Raw genomic sequence first — 24,762 nt, 5'->3', positions numbered from 1 at the left:
TAGGGCTAGGATGCAAACAGATGGCTGCTCAAGTAAATTTCCATTGAATTAATGTTGCAGCATTTATGAAACTCATTAGACAAAGAATGAATTCCTGGCCTCTCATCTCCTGCCTGCCACTCCATCCAAATGAACACTTTCTAAAATTCTTTAGTTCAAAAGGAACTTCAGCAATCACTGAAATTGCAAAGGACATAGTAACAAACCCTCTATAATATCCTAAGTTTAACTGCATGTGATAGAATCATTTTGTACAATGTTCCTATGGGTGTGTCATCAAAATAATGGCTTTCAACAATGTAGGGATAAAGGAAGTCTTGAGTTTCCCTCACTGAACTGTTTTTAAATGGATGTCCTCCTCATTTGGCTGAGTGCAGGTGTTAGCTCTGTTCTTAATAAATCACAGCTTTCTTGGAAATGGAAGAAGCCTGGATATGGAGAAATGTGTCTGTCTATCCTCCGTGCATTACAGTGATGAGAGGGTCTGAAGACAAAGGAGAGCTCTCACATGCGGTTACTATTTTTTGTGTGCTTTTGTATTTAAGAATGAACAGCTTCAGAATGAGGATATGGCTACAAGAGGCTCCTAGAAATAGAGACGACTCTAGTTTTATTTGTAATGTGATGGCACCTAGAGACTTCAGAACCATTGTGTATAATACAGGCACATAAGAAAGAGAACATTACATTTAGGTAGTCTAGCACTTTTATTATAAAAGATTAATGCAACCAGTGTTGCCTGTGACATATGCTTTTGGGCAGCTACTGAGGAGACATTCAGATGCCACCCAGCTGATTTGCAGGGCTCCCAAAGCTTGGATTTTTGTTTCTACTGGTGCTTTGGGGCACATAAAAATATATCCCTCACATGGATGAAAAATATCTGCCTAGGGATGGAAAAGATGAGAGTGGACATTACTTGTGACTTTTCCTTGAGAAGTTCCAACCCCTCCATTGTTCACAACAGGCTTTTGAAATTCTGCAGGGACAAAGCCCTTGGCCTAGAGAAGTGCTTTTTACTGTACCCCATGACTTCCACTCACATGGAACCATAGCAGACTGTTAAAGTTATTGATCAGTAGCTTCTAATCATCAGGAAAGGTTTGGCAGCTTGATCAAAGTGAAAAATAAAAAAATAATCATGTGTACATAGATTGGGATCATGCTGCTGCCAAAGCAGAAGCAATGTTCAGTATTGGGAACATCTGAGAGTTTCCAGAATAACTGTGCCTGGAGGGGGAACTATGCTGGGCTTCTGTTCCCGTATCATATCCTTTGGATTTAATCTCAGCTTCCTATCCACTCTCTGAGGGCAACACATCAGGCAAGATTTTTCCCTAGCTTCTAGGAGGGGCAAGGAGAAACAGCCAAGCCAGGTTAGTACCATCAACCATGCTTTGGATAAGTACAAAAGGCCTATGTCCCATTTCTGCTTGAAAAATGGATTTTTCTTTAGTCATGTAGCTCAAGGAATGTAGCCAAAGTTGGTCCCTCAAAAGATATTTTCTCTCCCACCTTGCTGCTATAATCTGTGCGGCAATGCTAACTGCTCAGGGTGAGGTAGCTGCCCATAGTATAACTTTTCACTTTAAAAAATAAATGAATTAAATAAATAATTTAAGTTGCAATGCTAACCTCTCAAAAGTTAGGAAATGCCAGAATTAAGTTTGCCTGTGCAACTTTAGTTCTGACACCTTATGAATTATGTTAGGGTTTCTAATTAAATGATTGCATACGATTATCTTTTTCTGCAGAACCCAACCTTCATCCAGTGCACAGGATGGATGCACATGGAGGCAGAATTAAGTTTGACAAGCACCTATAAATCTAGCATTTCCTAACTTTTTAGTGTTTGATTTTGAAATCTAAATGACATTTTAACTGTGCATGATTTATTATTTATATTTTGATGTCAGCGAGAGGACCAATAAGAGCTATGTAGTCTAGAAGCCATTGTTCAAGGTGCTCTAGAAATAAGGATGTAGATTTGGACCTTGATCTAAATAGCTTAAGGTACAACATTTCAAGAAATAGTGTTTGTATAGATAAGTGCTACAGAGGTAAAAATTACCTCTCACAAGGACAAATAGCAAAACTCTCTTCCCTCTCTACAATCCACTCCAAACTGCCAGTAATATAAACCCACCATAGCTCAGTCAGCAATCCTCCATGACTCAGGCTTTCAGAAAGCCTGGGTACATTTGCACAATAAGTCATGTGATATCTGAAAAACTGGGGGTAGGTCTGAAACTAATATTAATGTAATTCTTCTAATTAGGAAGTAAATTTCTCAGTTTTGCATTCCAAATTTCCAAGAAGTCTTCCTGTAACATTTTCTCTCCTCAATAGGTTACCTGAAATATGATTACACTGGTTAGGGAGACAAAGCAGGTGAGATAATATCTTCTATTTTCTCTCTCATCAACAGAACTGGTTCAATAAGATACAATAAGAGAGATTTCCTCACCTACATTGTTTCTATATATTCTGCGACTCACCTAGCTACAACTACCAGATAACACTGGTCAATAGTTTCTCCAATATCACTGGTAGCACTGAGAGTATTTTCATTAGAAGAAGATGATATGGTGGAGGTTGCCTGTGATAATAGGGGACAGTATTTTATGAATCAAGGAGGTCTCTTCCAGTTGTATATTCCTATATAATACATCTTAGATGAGGGAAACCTATAAAATTACCTATATTTTTTATATTCTAACATGAAACAGTTGTTTCTACTGTTTTCTTCTACTCATTATCACCAATGATTAACAATGTAGGAACCATACACACCCCTTACATACAGCTCTGCTGAGACATATTATCTGAAGGAAATCATGACACAGGTATTTTACATTAACCACAGCTACTTTGTCTGGTCTCACCCTGTTTTTCATTCCCACAGACAGTTTACCAATCACGTACTTCACCCAAGTACAAAAAGTTCCTTACTACAAGAAGGTAGGTTTCCAACCTAACTTCAAAAAATGGAACATAAATATTTGAGCTGAGCTATAAAGCTGCAAGAAATAACTTTTTCTGTTTGTGAGAAAAGATCGTGATTCAGCTCCTTGGTAAGTCAATACAAATCATTAAATTTAGAAGAGGTTGGATTATACATAGACTGTGCAATTCTAAACTATGCATTATTGTGCATTTTTCCACAAATTAATTCTTAATGTACAGATCATTTGCAAACTGCGAGCATTCATAGGTCCTGCTGTGTGGGTTAGTTAAATCAGGTGTTTGTTTCCTGACTAAATTAATGACATAAATATTCCACACAAAGTAGTTGAGTGTGTGACAGGAAACAGAATCGTTTAATTTACATAGCTAAACAGTGGATTTTGAATTAAATTCTCCGTGCACAATTTACATTTCGTTCTTTTGGTTAGTTAAATAAATTGTGCAGTATTGTTTTGTTTAAATGTTTGGCTGACTTATGAAATTGACCAACACAATACAAACTATGGTTTGGCAATTCTGTGCAAAATTTGAAATTTGCTTTATGCAAATATGCAGACATCTGAATGGAAATGGACTTTTCACAAGTATTTGTGGTGCTAGAAATTGAACATTTCAGTGTTCATGGAAAATGAACACAAAAAACTTGAAAATAAGGTTGGTTTAATGGAATTTCATAATTTGAATTAATGTTCACAAAACTCTAAGCTCTATATTACTGTTGCTGTAATATTCTGTAGTACTTTGAAACTTTTTTACTTGGCTGCAACTGAGTCACTGGGAATGAAATCACCACAATGATACTACGACACCTTTTCTGTACATTGGCTATCTAAAAACACCTTTATGAGTACTATTTGGTACAATGACATCTAGCTAATGCCAATTACCCATATCAGATCTCTGTCCATATCAGGAACTCTGAACTCTGTAACCATTCAGAATCTTGTGAACAAATAACATCATACTTGGCTTTATTTTATTTAGATATCTGTAATAAAGATTGTGTTCAGGGGTCATATTTGTCCAGCCTGTGGTCATTCGGAATATATTTTTGGAGGCTATCTTGTTCTTCAGAATCTATGCTTTCATTTAAAAAAATAATATAGTAGGGACCAAATTTCCAAACTAAGTGTCCTTGCACAGCATAATGGAACAAAAGGATTTCCTTCCAGCGCTGCAAATGGATGAGTTCCGTTTAAAAAATGAACAGATGTAAACTGATTATCAGAGATGCTGAGCTCCCACAAATCCCTCTGAAATCCATGAAACCTAAGTGTGCACTCTTCAAAATCAGAACCCTTTTAATTTAGGTGTCTATATATGATTGTTTATAATTTTAGGTGCCAAAACTTGACCATTTGGATCAGCACTTTAGCATTTGTGTTTGCAAAACTAACTTTCAAACTGTGAGTTGAATTCAAACTGATTCAGTGGTGTATGCCTATGGTTATGTCTAGGCTTCAGAGCTTTTCTGGGTTACCTCTTGTCTACAAGATACATAGGTCTTGTCTATACTAGGAGGTGTTTTGGTGCAGCTTCAGTGGGAACCCTCTAGTGTGGGCAGTTACTTCCACAATTAAGTGCTTCTACCACTGCAGCTTATTCCAGTGCTCCCGATCCGCATACGCTACCCTGCTCTGAGCATAAGAACGTTCGTAGAACTGCAGCGATGTTAGGGCCTTTGCTGTCATAGCAACAATGCCCTTCTCTGACATAGCCTCTGGTATCCCGGAAAAGCTCTGCCACATCCAAGGAACTCATCCGCTTTTCCGATAAAAATGTTGGAAAAGCGGACACATTTTTTCCCGGCATCTCTGTAAACCTCGTATTACAAAGAAGACGGAATGTTCCAAAAGAGTTTTTTACTGAAATTTGGCCCTGTGTAGGTGGGCCAAATTTTGGAAAAGCCTTTTTCGGAAGTAAATCAGAAAAAGAAACGCAATTTGTATGCTGCAAATTGCGTTTCTTTTTCTGATTTATCTTTGTAGTGTAGACAGAGACTCTGTGTTCTGGCAGTTTGAAATAGATCTGTGAGTGTGTGATATGACAGAATGCTTCATAATATGTTGTTTTCCTGGAAATCTAGCCATTTAAATGTCAACAGTATATAATATATTTCACTCCTAATTAAAGAATGTAAGACAAAAGAGACAATCCTATAAAGATCTATATGAATCCATGTCAGTAGCATCTTGGTTTGGCCTCTTGGTTGGATGTAGTTTAATTCATAGCAGATCCTTGTGGGTGATATTTGGGAAAGTTAGCACTAAACTCTTCTAATTAGACCTTTATTTATATTATTTTGCAAGGTTTTGTATAAAAACATATATTTTTACTCAGATAACACTGTGTGGAAGTTCTTAGAACTTTTGACAATGTAAAGACTGCAGGTTTTGTCCTTAAAATTAAAAGATAATACAGCAATTTCTTCTGTATGAGAGAGGGGGAGGCCTGGTTTTATATATATACTGTTTTTGAAGCTTGCACATTTTACTAATGTGAAGTGTGTGCCTTGTGGTCAGTCATCAAATGATGTCCCTGTAACAAGCTGTTTTTCTGTAAAATACTATAACCTTTACTTGTTTCCTTTGAGGTCTAAGACAGTATGTGTGGTGACTTCATAGAGCTCTAAATACAAGACTTTCGAAAGGTTATCAACATAACACAGCAGTGGTAATTTGGTAAACAAATTGTTCCTACAAACGGCTTTGTTGTTCATTTCTGAAAATTGTTTTTTTGTCTAAACAAAAATATTCACAAAAAGTGTCTGTTTCTATTGAAGCGACAAGGAGTCCTGTAGCACCTTATTGACTAACAGATGTATTGGAGCATAAGCTTTCGTGGGCAAAGACCCACTTCATCAGATGCATGTAGTGGAAATATCCAGAGGCAGGTATAAATATGCAGACCAGAATCAGACTAGAGATAATGAGGTTAATTCAATGAAGGAGGATGAGGCCCACTTCTAGCAGCTGATCTGGAGATGTGAATACCAAGAGAGGAGAAGCTTAGGGTTAGCAAGCCATTCACAGTATTTGTTTAATCCTGAGCTGATGGTGTCAAACTTGGACACCCATGAACTGAAATATTTTGATTGGGCCAAGGTCGGGACAGCTCTACCTCCTCCCATAACAGGGCCCATGGAGGAGGCCAAGCCAAACCCACCTAGGGCTCCTTCTAGGGGGTCGCACTATGGGGAGGGAAGGGGTCTCAGAAGGGAGTCAAGGTCACCTTCCTGATAATCTGAGGTCTCCCTCTCGGGAGGGTGACCTGGGGGTGGGAAAGGGGCCTTCCTCTGGGGTGCCCTCAGTGGGAAGGGACAGCCCCCTATGGGGAGTCTAGTTGGAGGGGTACCTTTTACCATGGAGGGCAGGGGAGCAGGGCCGCGTGGGGGCAATTTCCCATCGTCCATGGGGTGGTTGGTGCACTTAGTGTCCACAGAAAGAGGAGGTTGGCGCACATAGTGGCCACAGGGGAGTAGCGAGTGAGCAGGAGGCACAGTCCCTTAATATTACCTTAAAAGTGAAAAGTCTTCTAGCTTGCCAGATCTGTTATCCTAACATCAAACCTGTGAAAGAGCCACTAAATGGTAATGAAGCCATTTAACCAGCATGTGCCAAACCAGAGTTTCTGCATTTATTGACAAAAACAGTTGGGCATTAGTGTAATATGTCTACAGGACCTTAGTTTAAAATTTGCTTTAAACATTTTATTAGTTTATGGCTGAAGACCGTAAATCACGTCTTGAAAAAATCCTTGCATAGATTTTTGGATGCACAATCTGGGTATTCAACTTTAGCTTTAAATGCTTGGATCTTCAGACATACAGTTTTTAAAATAAATTCTTCAAAAGACCACCCTTATCTAAAATGCTCATTTTAATTTTAATTACTATGATATAAATACTTACTTTCAAAGTCTTCCTGTCCTTTCTGTCCAGCCCTGCTCTCTTTTTGCCTCTCTGTTGAAGAAAGACCTTACAGGGACAGCATCTCTTTTCTTCCAGTTAGCTGGACAAAAGAGTTTCCCTTTCTTTACTCTGGACTAGTTGATGAGCTAGTTTTAAGAGAACCCTCCACCAAAATCAGTACCTTACTAAGACATAAAATCCTTTGTTATGCATAAAATCTTTGGAAACATAATTTTAACATGAACCTATTGGGAAATTTCATAAACATGTCTTGTTGTTGTGGAGAATGCATAAAATAAATTAATGTTCCCTTTTTCCAAAACCTCTGAACATAGTAATGAACACGCTGAACAGCTCTGACTGATTATTTTTAAATTCTGTCTTTGTTTCAGTATGTTAAATATGTAGTAATCCGGAATGGTCACTTTATGAAGTCTTAAGAGTACATTTAAATATAAAATCAGCTTAGAAATACTGATTAAGGAAATGTAAAACAGAGTCGAGCTGAATCATGTATTCTACAATACAGGTATTTAATGTTGTATTAAGCAGGATAGCTAATTTTCCCTTACGCCAAAGTTTCCGCAAATACATTTCTGACTAACTTCAGGGTATATCAAAAAACCTGTGACTGACATTTTTTTATTCACAAATTTAGCGCTTTTATTTAAGTACCTTCTGCACGGTCAGTCTTCACAATATGGACAGTGGTGGGAAACATACTCCATTTTCTTTGGGAAGAAATTGTAGAAGAGTGTTATTTTCAAATGTAATTTGCTACATTTGGGTGCAAGGATTTGGCTACAAGGGATGAGCAGAACCGGGGGAGGGAAAGGGTGAGAAGAGAGAGAAAGTGAGGAGGGGTGGAGCCTGGGCAAAGTGGGGGCAAGGCCAGAGTAGAGCAAGGGTGGAGTATGGGTGGGGCCAAAGGCTGGGGAGTTTGCCTCTCCAAGCAGCAGCTTCACCCAGTGCCCATGAGCATGAGGTTTCTTAACTATAAGTTTAGTGAGACACTGCAGAAACATTTGTGTATAGAAATATGTAGGTTTCTGGTTTGTCACTGCAAAATCGACATTTTTCATGGAGAATTCACATGAGACACATGTGCATGTGTTTTTGCTTTGTTTTCATTCAAATCTTCTGCAGGAAGAAAAGTCTCATTTTCCAACTAGTATTAGTTCTGTGTAGTTGCACGGGATATAGGAGAGGGTGACATTTTTTTCATGTGTGTCTAGCTTAATCTGCCCAGATATCTCTAGTCTTATAAGAACTAGTCTTTGCAATTCCACTGGGGAAAGCCAAAATGGGAGGGAATACTAATGTAGTCAACCAGTGCCAGCAACTAGCAGTCAGTATAACAACCAGCGTTTGGTCTAGATCTGCTCTGGTCATGAGAAAATGCCAACAGCTTATCTGTTGTATAATCCGATGGTCACATTGTTTCTATCCACTGCACTGGAACTGCACAGTTGTAGCATGGTGGGAAACGTTAAGGGGGAAAAAAGGCTAATGTAGATGCAACCGCAGTCTGTAAATATGATCTTCCAGAATTATTCATCATGGGCATAGATGCACGTATGTTAATATCTTTGGCATTTTAAATACTCTTTGCTCAGTTCAGTTAAGTGCTCCAGGAGTCAAGGGCATGGTTTTTAAATTCAGATTTTACAGTCTGTTTGAAATCTGATTGTAAGAGGAGAATACATACCTTCTGAATTACAGAAAGTGAACTTAACGTACAATGAGTTTTAGTCAAGTGCTTCCAATGAAGAACTATCTCCATGAAAACTGGTACAGAAAGTGAATAATGAGTGTGGTTAGCTAGATGAAGATACAATGGAAGATACAAAAGGGAAACCAGTGTATGAATATTCAGCAAATAGCAAAACATCAGTGTGGAGTGTTATTAATACTATTATTGTAACACCGTATTTCAAGGCACACACATTTTGAAATGTATCAAATGAGATGGAAATATTTCCTGCATTTCCCTGTAACTGCTCACTGCAGTGTCTCGGGCATTAAGGAATTAGTCCTCATTGCAGCACTGTAAGGGACTGTCTACACAGCAGTGCTAACATCGAATTACGCTACACAACTCGTTAGTTGTGTAGCTTAAATTGAAATAGCTGAATTTGGCTTTTGGCGCTATCTACATAGCAGGAAGTCGAAGGAAGAACCCTCTTCCTTAGACTTCCCTTACTCCTCATGAAAGGAGGGTTACCATGAGTCCGGGTAAGAAGTCCTCCACCTTGCCATTATTTCAAAATAAAGGCTTGTAGTGTACGTGTTATTTTGGAACATAGTAACGTTAGTTATTCCAAAATAACACTGCTGTGTAGACATGCCCTTATAAGGCAGGGAAGTATGGTTATCCCAGTTTTACAGAGGGGGAACCAGAGACAAATAGAGGTTAAGTGAGTTGCCCATAATTAAACAGAAAATCTGAGAAAATCTGAATGAGAGCTGCATAACCTTAGTCCCATTCTTATTTATTAATAATCACAAGACACTACAGAATGATCCTTCTTCCCTATTTATCTGAAGGGGTGGCCTCTGCATCAGAATAATTGCTTAACTCTTGTAGTCTTTTATTTTAAGTCTTCTCAACACAACAGTGTGTTAAGATCTAATGGGCCAATCCTTCCCATTCCTCTGAGCCTCCAGAGCTGCAGAACCAGGCAAGATTTAGAAAGCCCGCCTACAAAGTCCTCACACCTCAGTTCCAGTCCCTAGAATCCACTATTCAACAGAGTTTCAGGAATGGGGCAGGGGCAAGCTGGGAGATGAGCTACACTGATCTACTATTTCCTCCCACAGAATGCAGTGCAGGAGCTATGGCAGCTTGTGATAGTAACTGTGCAGTGACTCTGCAGCTGTTCGGTGGCCTGGGAAGGGGTTCCTTCCCACTATAGAATCCTCTTGCACCCAGTGCAGCTATTCAGACTCCCGGCGGTGGGAGCAAGATGTTAAGCATATGTTTGATTCTAAACAATGATACAATAAATAGGACCAGGACAGCCTGCTTTCCAGTGAAGCACAGATGTGCATCACTCAGTTGGTTATAAAAAATTGTTTTTCTATCTTTGTTTTGAATACAAACCAGAACATCCGGGCAGGAAAGATAAAGATTACCCACAAATTGACTGCCTGTGACCTTAGTGGCACAGACGACATTCTTAATAAATATAATGAATCATGAAAATTCCTCTTGACTGTCTTCCTCTAGTCCATATGTCTCCAGTATAGTAATAGCTCATGAGTGTCTGTTTTACTTTCCTCTAGACATATTAGAGTGGCAAGGTGGGGGAGGTAATATCATTTATTGGACCAACTTCTTTTTATTTGCTTCTTGCACTTTCTCAAGAAATGTCCCTGTTAAGTTTGCTTTCCTTTTTTTTCATGTTGTGGAGTTCCCATCTCAGACAGCAAAATTCAATATCATCTTTGTTTTCTTTCAGTGTTATGGTAGCTGTGTTGATCCCCGGATATTAGCAAGACAATGTGAGGGAGGTAATAAATATATAAAAGATATTACCTCACCCACCTCATCCTCTAATATCCTAGGATCAACACGGCTACAACAATACTGCAGACAAGCATTGAAATATTGGCACAGTATGGATCCACGTGAACATGAATCCATGTCTTTTGAATACAGGTTGAACCTCCTAAATTCAGGAATCGCTGGTCTGGTAGGGCCACACATGTTGCCAGACCAAAGATTGTGAACCAGCTGGGAGCCCCAGCCCTGGGAAGCCCTGGCTAGATGGGGCAGCAGCGGGAGAGCGAGCCCCTTCCCCAGGGAGCCCTGGCCAGGGAGGGTAGCAGCAGAGCAGCCAGCAGCAGAAGTGGGGCAGCCGATAAACCCCGTTCCCAGGGAGCCCCAGCCGAGCAGGGGAAAAGTAGGGCCATGGCATCTGAGGGGCTCTGTGCCTGAAGAGCCCCAGCAGACCAGAACCAAAGTCCAAGCCCTGCAGGCTGAAGTCCGGTGTTAGTGGGACCAGAGCAGACCCAGCTGCAGGGAGGGAGAGCATTCTGGGAGGCCAGTGCCAGGGGACCTCCCCTGATCCAGCAAATTCCCTCTTTTGGAACAGGTCAGGTCCCAAGGGTGCTGGACCAGGGAGGCCCAACCTGTAGTAGGGTTTTCTGTTTGCACTTGTTGTTTCTGATGTTCTGTATGTGTATGAAAACTGAAAATTATTAGGGTGCATGTAGGGTATGTCTACAGTAATAGGAAGAGGAATAACAGGTAGTTTGATTTAGGGCTTTAATTCGAAATACCAGGTCCCTGCTGCGTGTAGACGTGGGCAGTTAGTCCGGATTTGTAAATTTCAAAAATGGCGACCGGCCGGGAAGATGCAAATCAAGCGCGGGATATTTAAATCCCAGGCTTGATTTGCAACTTCGAATGCCTGCATTAGCCTCCCTAGTTCGAACTAGGGGGCTAGTGTAGACATACCCTTACAGAATTACTGGATGAAATTCTTTGACCTCCCTTATTCAGGAGGTTAGAATAAATCAAAATGGTTCCTTCTAGCATTAAAATATATGAATATTTTAGCGAAGTAATCTTAGGTCCATCCCTAAGGATCCTGGGTCCACACTTTCACTGACACCTTTGTTACTGATCTCAGTAGAGACGTCAAAGACTAAACACATGTGAAGAATAAGTTAACCTCTCACCCCATTAGGTTGGCATTGGTTCATCAGGTGAGCCCACATATAAGGAGGGCAGTTGAGAGAAGCTTGCTTTACTGCTACTTCTGCTATACCCATTGAAAGGTTCCATTTTCTGATCTATTCATACAATAGTTATCATGAGTGTTGTATACCTACTTATCAGAACCAAATGTACATTATGTTTTAACCAGAGAGTACTCAGATTTTGGTATTGCACATTGCAAAAGGGTTGCCAGTGAAGAAAGCTTTGAAGAGGACACTTGGGTGTGTCTACAGAGAAGGAATAATGGCCATTATTCTGAAATAACTATGTGAGCATCTACACAGCAATTCCATTATTTCAAAATAATTTTGAAATAACAGATGGCTTATTCCGACTTCTGTAAACCTCATTCTATGAAGAATAATGCCTATTCCAAAATAGCGATTTCGAAATAAGGTGTGTGTAAATGCTCCACTTCTGCTATTTCGAAATAGCCCCTTACTAGGGCCATTCTAAGTTATTCCTCTTGGGGCTCTAAATCAAGATAGCACATCTACATTAGGGAAGCCTGCCTCGGTCTAATTTTGAGACTTCCCTGCAGTGTAGACGTGCTATTTCGAAATAAGCTATTTCAGAATAACTATTCTAGAATAGCTTATTCTGAAATAACTGTGCAGTGTAGATGTAGCCCTACATGAGTGGATGCTCTGAAGATATGTATAAACCAAACACAATATGAACTGTCATTTCCAGAAACAGGTCAGAGCAGCTCTAACCGCACATAGGAGGTGATGGATAAGGGACTGAGACTCAACCTAAAGAAGTCCTACCATTTGAAAATCACAGAATTATTGGCTATCAATACATGTCGAACCTCAGTAGGCCTCATTTTGCACTGATTTATACCCGCTTGACTTGAGCATGGAATTAAAGGTAGAATTTAGACCAGTAAGCACTACAATGTTGTTTAAAATGCCAGTGAATATTAACTTTTAATGAGCCAGAGCAGATGTTTGAGACAAAAAGCTATATGCAGAAGAAACATTTTTGTAATTGTTTGTTTGTTTTTTATTTCCAGGATGTTTGGTGAACATGGCAGCTGGATAAAACATGACAATTCAGCTCAAGGTTTTAGTCTGTTTTCTAAACCCATTCAAAAAGCATTTGTGTTTACAGTTAGATAGTCTCCGTTTAGACCTGTGGCAACTGAAAAAATTAACAGTACTATCACACAGTGCTGAAAGACAGAAAGCTGTGCTTTGGAGCAGTTGGGTGGATTGAGGACAAGAACCCAGAAATTCTCAACTTCTGTTACTGTGAGGTTTGGGTGACTCAACATTTTTAGAAGTAATCTGTGATTTTTTTCCCCCCAACATCTAAATATTTGGCTAGTCAACTAAGGAACACCCCCGGCCTACCTGTCAGAGGTACTGAGAGGTACTGAGGTACAAATGTTTGAAAATCAGATACAAGGGTCTCCATTCTGACACTCAAAGACTTTAGCATCCAACATAAAAGGCCACTTCCAAAAATTTTAACTTAGGGGGTTTGCCCAAAATCATACTGTGGAAGTTAAGCTTAAGGCCATTTCTGAAAGTGCTGCTCTTAACTTCTTTGTTTGTTACCCCAATTTTACAGAGGGGATTACACATGTCTACTAATAGGGTTGTTCTGAGAATGAATCAGCTAATGTTTATATAGTGACTTTAAGATGCCAAATGTTTTATAAGTAATTAATGTGATAATATACATTAGAGTCTCAGAGTCAAGGCTGGAGCTTGTATCTGTACAACAGCTTGTATCTGTACAACAAGGTTCTTGATTTACGGAAAAATCAGTGCTGACCGAGCTGGAGGTTGCTAAACAAAACAGAAAAGAGGAAAGGTAACATGGTAAAAACACGGTTAATTTTTGGTACATTGAGTCCCATGGGTTGTGTCAGAGCTTGGGGCATACTGGATAAGATATCAAATTTCTTATATAGAAAATTTGAGATCTGATGTAAAAGCTAGACACATTTGGAAAACTACCTGCTTTTCATTGTTCAGCTGTCCCTTCTAGCGTGCAACTGCTATTTAGAGTGCCTCTGCTTCCTGATTTCTTAAGCCTGGCTTGGCATGTGCTCTTTGCCTTTTGTGTTTATGAAACACTGCAGGTTAACATGTTTTATTTGCTTTGCTTTTTCAAATATGTGCTTATGAAGAAATTTCCCCACGGGCAAAATAATAAGAAATGCACAGAAGGAACTTCAAGAAAATGTAACAAAGCGAGAAGATACTTGCATGACCTTCGGGCAAGTCACATCAGCTTTCCGTGTTTTACTTTCTCTGGACCCATGTCAATAGGAGCTCTGAAGGAGGGGGGCTGGCAGAATGGTGCCGTCCGCTATAAAATGGGGATAAAAAAAATCTACCACCTACCTTGCAGGGATAATGTGGAAATTAATTCATGTTTTTCCCCACACATGCCTTTAATGTTTTTTAGACATGGAAGGTATGAAAAGTTTGAAGTCCCAATATTTCTCCTTAAGCTCTGGTTCTTTTTACCCCTTTGCTCTCCCACCTTTCTTTCTTTCCAAACTGTAGGTTCTTCTGCTTATTGACTCTCTGCTATCACAGTGGAAAGAGCACCAAGTCCTGTAGGAACAGAATGTAAAAAACCTTTGGGGCATTAAGTTAGACCTGAACCCTGATACAGAGCAATAACTAAAATCCTTCTCCTTGAGATACATGTGTAACCCCTCTGCCAGGAAGGGCCAGTAGCAACCAGGGCCGGATTCAATATCTAGGGGTCCATCTCACACCGAACCGGCTCGAGCCCCCACCCAGTAACCTGGGAAATTCCCACACCCCTGGGTGCCTCTGAGAGACAATGCTTCACTCCTCTGAAGCACAGAGCCTGAGGCCCCATCCTGGTCCCCTGTGGAGATCAAGGCCCTGCTGGACCTCTGGGCCGACGAGGAGGCCCTCCATGACCCCCGTGTCCATCGGAGGAATGCGGACATATTCTGCCGCATGGCTCAGGCACTCTCCCACCAGGGCCATCCAGCCCGGACCCTCAAACAGGTCCGGGCCAAAGTAAAGGAGCTGCACCTGGGCTATGTCCGGGCCAGCGAGGGTCAGGGGGCAGGAGCCGACAGCTGCCTCCATTACAAGCACCTCCATGCCATCCTGGGCGAGGTGGCACCCCAGGGACCCTCGGTGCCCGTGGACACCAGCAGGCGCCCTCCCTCCCCTGTCACCAGGCACAGCGAGGCAGGGGACGAGGTGGAGCTGCCCACCGTTTCAGAGGAAGAAGACAACAAAGGAAGCACCTGCAGCTCGAAATGCTGTCAGGCATCCCAGATGTCTCCCACGTGTCATCAGAGGCCAGAGAAGGATCCACTGGTGAGTGTTGCACTTTGCACTCACAAGGGTGGGGGAGAGCCAGATGCCTGGGGGGGAGGGAGAGGGAGCGTCACTCAGGCAGCGTGAGCTGCATGCTTTGTAATAGTATGCAGCATGTGCAACCACGTGCAGCCTGGTGACCGAGTGGCATGTGGATGCGGCAGGCAGCTCCAGGGCACGCCTGGGACCGTGCTGCTCACACACATCTGGACCAGGGGGGAAGGGTGGATGCCGGCTGGAACCAGCCAAGGCCCCAGGGGCTCAGGCCAGACCCCACACCTCCCGAAGGGTGCAGCACACAGAACAGCACACTGTTCCATGCCTAGCTGTGTGACACAGCCAGCTGCTCCTGGGAAAACCACAGCAACACAGCACCCACTGAGCCCCTCACCTGCTCCCGGTGACTCAGCTGGTCCCCTGAGGGAAGTCCTGCACTGCGGCCACACATGTCCCTGGGCTACGTGTGTGAGGGCTAGCAGGAGGGGGAGGGAGAAAGCGCTCGGCCCGGCCCTAGGGCCGCCTGAGTTTCTCTGAAAGGATGGTACGCTCCCCAGTCACTCTCCTGGTTCCATCCAGGAGACATCCACATGATGGGGATCTGAGACCCAGACCATGTGTGTCATATGTGCTCCCAGGCACAGTGTGGGGATTCATCTTGCTCTCTGTCAAATGTCATTGATTAGTCCAAAGCTTCAGAGCCTCTCCGGCAGGGAGTTTCACAGGTTGACACAACACCTGCAAAGGGGCCAGGACACAGACCGGTGGTTACAACACATGGAGGAGCACCCTACTCCGGGGGTGATCCTGTATGCAGACATACAACACAGTGGGGGACCGAGTGGGCCCAAGCCACAGTACTTTGGTTTCACCTGGGCTCAGGGCAGAGGGAATGGGGTGCCTGACTGACCCATCCTTTCCTCTGTTCCATGCAGCGGGACCAGCCAGAAGCAAAGGACCCTCTAGCCCTGCAGCAGCGGCAGCACTCCCAACCGCCCAGGCACCAAGTCGGCGGGTCCAGCAGCGGGACCAACTCCTCTGGCGCCACGTACAGGCCATCGAGAGGATTGAGGCAGCCATCACACAGCGGGTCAACGCTGACCTGGAGTGGTGCCAGCAGACCGGGGGGTGCTTCCAGGCTCAATGTGACCACGTGTATGATGCTGTCACCGCCCTCACCGTGCACATCGGGCATGCTGTGCACTATGGGATGGCATTGCCCCATGCATCTGCCATCCCTCCTGCTCACACCATGCTCCCTCCTACTGCCCCTCCTGCTCCCACCATGCCCCCTTCTGATGCTGCCATGCCCCCTCCTGATGCACCCCATCCTGCCCACCTCCCCATGCTGCCTGTCCCGATGCAGCCTGAACGCCATGCAGTTGTCCGCCCCCACAGAGGCGGTTGCAGGGGCAACCCCTCCCAGCTGAAGCTCCCTCCTCCTTCCTCCCACCCTATGTCCCCATTGTTAATAAAAAGTTCAATGCATTGTTTTCCACAAAAAACTGTGTTGTTTATTGGGAGATAAGAGGAGTGGGGGGAGGGAAGGGTTTGGGATGGGAGGGAGATGTAAAGGAAGATAGAGGTGACCCTACTGTGGGTCCTGGGAGAAAATCTCCATCAGGGCCTCCTGGTTGCTCACCCCATCGTGGTGCGCGCGGCGGATGGCAGCTGTGAGGGGCTGTTCGAAGGCCTGGCCCTCGCCTGCCATCCATGCCAGGAGGAAGGCCTTCCCCTTCCACTCCACAATGTTGTGGAGCACACTCGACCTGGTTGCGGGCCCGGTTGAGGTGGTCATTGTATTGTGCCCAGTTGTGGTCTGTCCGCCCCGTGTAGGGCCACATCAACCAGGGCAGTAGGGGGTAGGCCACGTCCCCCACAACACATGTTGGCATGGGCATGTCCTCATCAGTAAATTCCCACTGGGGGAAGAAAGTGCATGTCTCCAGCCTATGAAACAGGCCGAAGTGTCATAGAATGTGGGCATCGTGTGCCCTGCTGGACGAGCCCGCATAAATTTCAGTGAAGCAGCCACGGTGGTCCATGAGGGCCTGGAGCATGATGGAGAAGTACCCCTTGCGGTTGATGTAATGGGCCTCTCGATGCTCCCATCGAGGATGTGGGTTGCATCCAGGGCTCCCCCACAGTTGGGGAACCCCAGGGCAGTGAAGTCGGCCACCGTTGCGTCCACAGCCCGCAGGCGGATGACTCGCTGGAGCAGGACATTGTTGATGGCATGGATGACCTGCAGAAGGGTGCACAGAAACACAGGGTAATGCATCACATAAGGCAGAGTGAGTGTGTGCTCTCTTGGGGGGTTCCCACCCCCCCCCCCGTGATGCCCTCTGTCCTCACACACACCAGCTGCCCCCCTCCCCCGCCCATCAGCAGGCTTGTGCGAGGGAGGGATGGCACAAACCCCTGGGTGATGGGGCATCCCCCATCGCCCCAGCCTGGAGTCTTGCCTGCCCCTGGGCAGAGAGTGCAGCACCCTCCCTCCTCCTTCCCCCTCAGACTTACCTGCATGAAGACGGCACTGACAGTCGATCTGTCCACCCCGAACTGGTGTGCCACCGATCAGTAGTTGTCCGGGGTGGCCATCTTCCATAGTGCGATGGCAACCCTCTTGTCCACGGCGATGGGTGCCCGCAGCTGAGTGGTGCTTCTCTGCAGCTCAGGAGCGAGCCAGGCACATAGCTCCTGGAACGTCTGCTTTCGCATGCGAAAGTTCCTGAGCCATTGCTGGTTGTCCCATTGCCCCAGAACCAGCCAGTCCCACCACTTGGTACTGGTGTCCAGTCTCACACCACCTCCATAGTGAGGGAGTCCAGAGTGACTTGCACCTCGAGGTCCTGGATGAGGAGTTCAGCAGCATGGAGCAGCAGCTGCAGGCACTCCAAGATGGCCAGAAGGGGCCAGAGCAGGCACAAAGCCACCCCTGGCTCCATGGCACAGCAAAATTGCTGGTGGCAAAAAATCACAAGCTGTGGTGTCCAAGAAGGTAGAGGGCAACCACAACTAGAACAGCTATGGCTGTCAGTTCCTGCAAGAGGTACTAAAGCACGCAGCAGGAGAAAAACGGCTGTCCAGGGAGATCCCTTAAAGCACGTGTCTCAAAGGAGCTCCAGCCCCCGCCCCCAGAAAGTCCTGGTACCCTTTTGCCCTCTCCAAAGTGGTTCCAGGCTCATGCTTTTGTGCAAGAGCATCCCACCAATGTAGATGCTCTCTTGTGCAAAAGCACATCACTCTGATGATGAGCCCCAGCCAATGAAGACGCTCTCTTGCACAACTACTTTAACACAAGAGCTCTTGTGCTAAAGAGCTTTTGCGCATGATCGCACATAGAAAGAAACTTTTAATGAAAGAGAGAAAGAGGCAAGTCACATGGCATTAACTTTGAGAAAATACCACACAGTTCATAACTCCCCCCACCCCCCTCCGAGTGACTGTCCCAGCTCAAAAAGGATTGAGCATTGTCTTTTGCCTCTCAGACTCTCTAGTCCAACAAGGTAAGGGTTCCATTCACTTATTCAAACTTTCTCCATACCCCACTTCAAATGCCCTGCTAACAGCTCTGTCCAGTCAGTGCAGACCCTGACACATCATCCTGATGACTCCACTCCTTGAGCCTGAGGCTACACCACTTTTGGGCTGCTCCTGTGATCCGCTTGCTCCACCTGCCACCATTCCTACCGGCCGCCTGCTGGTCGCTCCCGCCAGCCTCCCCGCTGGCCGCCTGCCACCGCTCCTACTAGTCACTCCACTGGCCTCAAGGAGTCTGGCTCCAGGCCAAACCAGTGACTTCAGCTCTTAGTGATTTCAACTCTTTAGCCACCATCTAGGCTGGCAAAAGATTCCAGCTCCCACTGGACTAGCAAAAAGACTCCTGCTGGAGTCCGCTTTAGTTCTATCCTTAAAACAAGGGGGAAAGAGGCAGGTTGAACCAGTCTTACAGCTTACCCCTGGCAGCCATGAGCAGGCTGGGTCAAGCCCTTTCCCCCCAGCTCCATACACTGAACTCTGGAAGGGGGAGGCTTGTTCATCTGAGACATCTTACAATGATGGCGTCTCTCCTGCAAGCACTGGTGTCATATCTTACAGTTCCCACATTTAAGGGTAGCATGACTTGTGACCCCCCCCCCCATAACAGCCCAAATTAGGTACAATACATCACATTCCATTCCACAATTGATCCTCCATTAGCCCTGGCTGAATTGGATTTACATAACCACACCTCAGATCCCTTCCCCCTCCTGGCATGAGCTGTATTTACATATCAACAGTTAACAGTTAATTATCTTGCAGAGATAAACAATTTGAGTGAGCACACTCACCCCCAGGGCAGCTCTCTCCTTTTAGCTGGCTGATAGCAAGCAGTAGTTTAGCCCCTGCTTACACATGGATATGTATTCTGCTTTTTATTATATTTTTTTATTAATTTTAATGTAAATTCTCCCTTCTCATGAATCAGGATAGATTCTTTTTGCCAGTGTATCTTATAATGAGGAACTACGGGTAGAGCTGTTTGATAATTTTCCATTTTTACAGAACATTGGATTTTCAACTAATTTTTTTTTTCTTTCTGAGGAGGAAAATGAGTATTTCTCTCAAATCCAAACACTTTGGCCAATACAGTTTTGTTTTTTCAATAAAAAGTGAAAAGCATCCACAGAAAAAGTTTCCAATTTTCCACTGAGCTCTAATTGTGAGGCTGCCATTAGAAGTCATAGAAGGGACTTACAAAGAATCTTAATTTTGTAGGAAACAAAGGAGATTTGAATTGAAACAAGGGATACTGCTTAAAAGGAAGAAGACTGGGGAGGCATGGAAAGTAGAATATGCATTTTTTGGGAAAAAAATACTGTCAATTAAACTTTTAAAAAATTGAAGCCATTGTATTTGCTGAAAGCAGGTATTTGTTTACTCTAAAATTACTCAATAAATCTGGTGTTTCTGTAGATATTCAAATTAATATTTATCAACAAAATTATTTTCCCCTCTGTTCAAATCCAGAGTAGTTACTGTGAGAGAAAGATAAAGGTGGTTCTGTTTTTTCCTGTACATTATCAACTACATTGTTTAGTAAGTTCCAATCAATTTCAAAGATAATGTGACTGCACAGATGTCAGTTAAAGCAGAACCTTTATGATGAGACACAATAAGAAAAAACAACAACTTGATTCTTAAATCCCAGGAGAGTCTGTAGTACTGGGAAATGGAAAATGTCTTTTTCTCTGTAAATATTTAGTCTAGAAGTGATATAGAAATCATTGATATAACTGAATTTCAAGAAGTTAGTTTACACTACACCACATTTTCTCAATTGCAAATGAATTCACTTCTGCACATCTGGAAAGGATTCTTGTCCTGCTTCCTCATATGAGGCCTTATTTATCAAAACAGACCTTTTTGAATAACAAAAGAAAGTCCTTTCATCTTTTGTCTGTAAGTTAGAAGTACCTAAAAATAAAAATAATGTTATTCAGAAAGGGTGTGACTAGACTACATGGCTCCATCGACAGAGCCATGTAAAGTAGTTTACTCTACAGTCAATGAAACGAGGTTTACCAGAGCAGTCGACAAAGGCTTCCCTTGTCAACCGCACCACGTCTAGACTGCTGGACTGTGCCGGATCAGCTGATTGTTGGCACAGAGTGGTGGCCATTTTTATTTTAATGAAGAGGGGATTATTTAAATTCCCGCTTCATTGACTATGTCGAGTAAACTACTTTACGTGGCTCCATTGACGGAGCAATGTAGTCTATACGTGCCCAAAGTTACTTGGGGAATTTATTTACTTATTTGCAAATATATCCTGCAAAGCAAATTGCAGGGATCTTTCCACCAGTTTTTGAGTGTCCTGGTTAATTACATTATGCACCATATTGGGAAAGGATCAGATTCAGTCTTAGTCAGTGGTTCACTTATACACAACTAGCAAGGAATATACAGAAAAGATATTTAGTGGATATAATATTGTTTAGAGAGTGTGAGCTTTTCAGATACCACCCACTGCAATGGGTACCTCTGTTCTGCAGGGCACCTCTCCCACTCTCTGCAGAAGGAGAAGAAAGTTCTGATTCCCTCCTGGCCTTCGAGGGATAGTAGTGGACTGGAGACAGGAAGAGAACCCCACAACCCATCCTGCTTCTGTGATGATAGCCTGCTCCTTCATACCTGCACGCATCACTGGCAGAATTAGCAAATCTCCTGTACAGCTAAGTATACAATGGATAGATAATGTAAAAGGTTTCTGGCCCCGGTGCCTCTTTTAAGGTTGTATTATCAGCACTGACTTCATTTCCAGGTTCCTAAAGTAAGTGAGAACAAATTAGCTTGGCAATGAAATGGCAAAAAGAAAAGCGGCAAGTCAGTGCAATACCTGCTCTGCCTGCCTTATGCTTTCCTAGGCAACCTTTGCATTGTTTCAGAGGCCTGATCCAAAAATAAAAGCTTGTACAATACATATGGGTCTGGATCCTCAACTGCAGCATCTAAGGAAAAGAGCTTTGCCCTTCTCTAGCCCTGGGGTCATCTAGAGGTCAGTCTGTTTCCCAGTGTAACTTAGAGCAGTTTTAAAGCTGTTCTAAATTATGCCCAACTGTCCTCACCCATTAAGGATGTTCCAGCACTTAGGGCCCACCAGAGCACAATTACACTCCAGCATCTGACGAAGTGGGTCTTTGCCCACGAAAGCTTATGCTCCAATATATCTGTTAGTCTATAAGGTGCCACAGGACTTCTTGTTGTTCTTGCAGATTCAAACTAACACAGCTACCCTCTGATACACTCCAGTGTTTCTCTTAGACTTTGCACTAGGGTCAAAGAGAGGGTAGGCACAGAACCACTGTACCCACCTTGCAGGTGATTCTTTGTATAAAACAAAAGCTGGTCTAGCTTCTTTTTTGACCCTCAAAAGTGTCACGGGGCTGAATGTCTGGCCTGAATTTGAAAAAATTATAGACACGCTCTGGTTCGCTCAGGAATTTCCTAACCTTGATTAAATGACTGCTAACTTGGCATCACCTTAAACATTTCAAATTGCCTCCCATAAAAGCAATATGTTGATTACAGGTTTCAGAGAGGCTGCTGTGATAGTCTGTTTCACCAAAAACAACAAGGAGTCCAGTGGCACTTTGAGGTTAACACATTTATTAGGGTATTAGGGCATATTACCCTTATTATTTGTTAGACTTTAAAGTTCTACCGGATTCCATGTTGATTACAGCACACTATCACATAGATTCTAACACTGTATACTTGTTCATATCTTACTGTCATGATAACGTGTGCTGTATAAAATCCCTTTTCACTAGTTGAATACTTTTGGTCTTAAATGCTTTAAAACAAGATTTCAGGTAATTCCCATAGAAAGCACAGTGACCCCCTTTTGTAACTACTATCAGTTCATTTATATCACTGATTTATAGCACTCTTTCGCAGGGAATTTCATGTGGATTGTGATTATTCTATTTATCTGTGAATCTGTAAGAACAGAAATGACATGGAGATATATTTTTACATTCTATAAGTCCAACAGCCTCTGCTTCAGACAGAGTATTTAACTGAGGTCTATGATTATATCTTGCATCCTTGTGCTCATGATTGCAAATTGCTTTGCCTTTCAACCTGCAGCTTCCATAAATGTACTCCTTGTCAGATATTGCTGCTAGATTACACCACAGCAGTGGAAAATAACTGATACAAATAAATTCTGGTAAAGGAGATTTTTTTTAAATGTAGTTAGGAGCGTGAGAAACATGCTCACTTGGATTCTTTGCAAATCAACTGTAACATAGTTTTACATATAAATGCCTTAGCCTCGCAGTGGTTCAGACTTTACTGATTCATACATGGCCTTCTTAGAAAATGGTTGTAAGGAGGTAAGATGGAACATCAGGTTCAGGAACCGCCCATAGTACACTTACAATAGTTTGGAAACCCTGTAGACAGTAAATATTATTTTAGAGATTTTAAAAAAATCTCTCTTGGTATTTATGTATCTCTGAATCAGCAAAGCAAGATGCTTTAGTAGCATGAGTCCACGTGCACTGACCTTAGAGGGAAAGGAAAAATGTAATGAGTATATTTTAGATGCCTCTAAAAATTATCAATAACTTTTCTATCCTCATTTACATCTTATCTTGAGAAATATCAGGCAGGGCTGGCTTTAGGAAGTGCGGGGCCCAATTCAAACAATTTTGGTTGAGCAAAAAAAAAATGGCACACAAAAAATCCCCAGCTACTTCCCCCGCCGAGCCCCGGAAGTAGCTAACACCCACCCCACTCCACCCCACCCCTCGTGGTGCTCAACTCACATCTCCTACAGTGCAGGCAGCCACCACACCCCTCCTCCAGGGCCAATGCCCCCTCCCACAGCGCGTCTGGCACACTTTCTAAAGTACAGGGCCTGATTCAGGCAAATCGGGCGAATCGGCCTAAGGCCAGCCCTGGTACCAGGGCTAGAAAGAAGTGCCTTATTGGAAAGGAAGGATTCTTGCAATTCTTACCCGTCTGTGGGCCACAAGATATTGGACCTTAAATCTAACCTAGGCTGAATATTGCCCATCCTGAGCCTCAGCACAGTGTAATTTTGGAGGGAAATGGGGAGATGACTTGGTTTCAGGGAGAAAGTAGGAACCATTCCATTGATGTTATTTATTTTATTGGCAGCTGTTTAAAGCTGCCCAGAAGTTAGGAATGTTGGTGATCATCTTGGAAGATAGATTGGAGAAGAGAATCCAGGTTAGGCTGTCAAAGATGCATGACTCATGTACTTTATCATATCGATCTCACATTTTTCCTCAGGATGTTTTCCTGGGGTGGTAACCCTGGCAGAGAATTGCTGTGGAGGAGCCAAGTGAGGGAATAGAGAACTGTGAGTGTATGGGCAGGAGCAGTTTTTAAGAAATAGCAGTTACTCTCTGCAAGACTCAGAGCTGAAGGAGAAGTCTGGCGGTAGAGGAGCAAGGAACTGGAATGAAGAAATTAAGAGAAGGGTGAAATGTGGGAAATCGGTCTCTCTTCACCCACCTATCATGTGCACTGGTGCTTTGTTAAGAGCAATAGACTTTCTGTGATGGGCCCCCATATTTGGTGGGGGTAGGGAGGCAAATCTGGGCACCATTTTGTGAGTCTGTTCCTGCGTATGGTATGGCATTCGGTCTCTTTACTTGTAAGTAGGCTGAAGGAATTAAATTCTCAGATATGAGTTGTGGATGAGAGGATCCCCTATTTTACTGTTTTAACAAGCAATAAATTTTCTTATAGGGAGGACACAGGTAATAAAAACCTTTCTCTAGGGTCCTGAATCAGCAATTCTGCAAGCAGCATTTCCTCTCTGCAAGCCCTCACTGTGGGAATGCAAAGTCAGCATAATGAAAAGCAAAAATAGCTGTGGCCTTTATAGCAGGGCATGAGGAGTTCAGTGTTCTGGGAAGGCCCCTAAAGTCACCGTTACTTCAGAGTGGAGAGGCAATGAGGAAAGAGTGCCTGGGGTTTGAGGAGTTGGCCAAAGAGAATAGAGGACCCCCCCTGAAATCATTCTCTGGAGTCTGAGAAAGATTGATCCCTACCAGTTACCAGATCCTGAGGCAACTCCCCCAAAATTTACAGTCCAAATATATTGCCAACTATCTAGGAAAACTCAAGTGGGCAAGCCCCTGCCGCAGCTGATTTCATAAGATACATGGCAGTGCATGGTACATACCAGACGTCAGAATTCGTCTGTTGGCTTTATGAAACAAACTTGTTATTTCTTTGTGATTAGAGGAGCCCTGCATTTTTTTTTAAAAAGGAAACTTCCTGTGGCACAGCTTCATGCATTACCTATTTGA

The 24,762-nt window shown here is 43.4% G+C and overlaps 1 long non-coding RNA gene across 1 annotated transcript; it reads left to right on the top strand.

The window, feature by feature from the left end:
- Window positions 1–2,875: 2,875 nt before the first annotated feature.
- On the top strand, window positions 2,876–16,414 carry LOC142829960 (uncharacterized). Its single transcript, XR_012904938.1, has 3 exons — window positions 2,876–3,074; window positions 12,622–14,929; window positions 15,862–16,414. It is a non-coding gene; the product is annotated as an uncharacterized LOC142829960 (long non-coding RNA).
- Window positions 16,415–24,762: the final 8,348 nt, after the last annotated feature.

Source organism: Pelodiscus sinensis, chromosome 6, assembly GCF_049634645.1.
Source record: "Pelodiscus sinensis isolate JC-2024 chromosome 6, ASM4963464v1, whole genome shotgun sequence".
NCBI classification, from domain to species: Eukaryota; Metazoa; Chordata; order Testudines; family Trionychidae; genus Pelodiscus; species Pelodiscus sinensis.
Note: the sequence above shows the minus strand (reverse complement) of the source record. Positions and strands in the feature narration are given on the sequence as shown.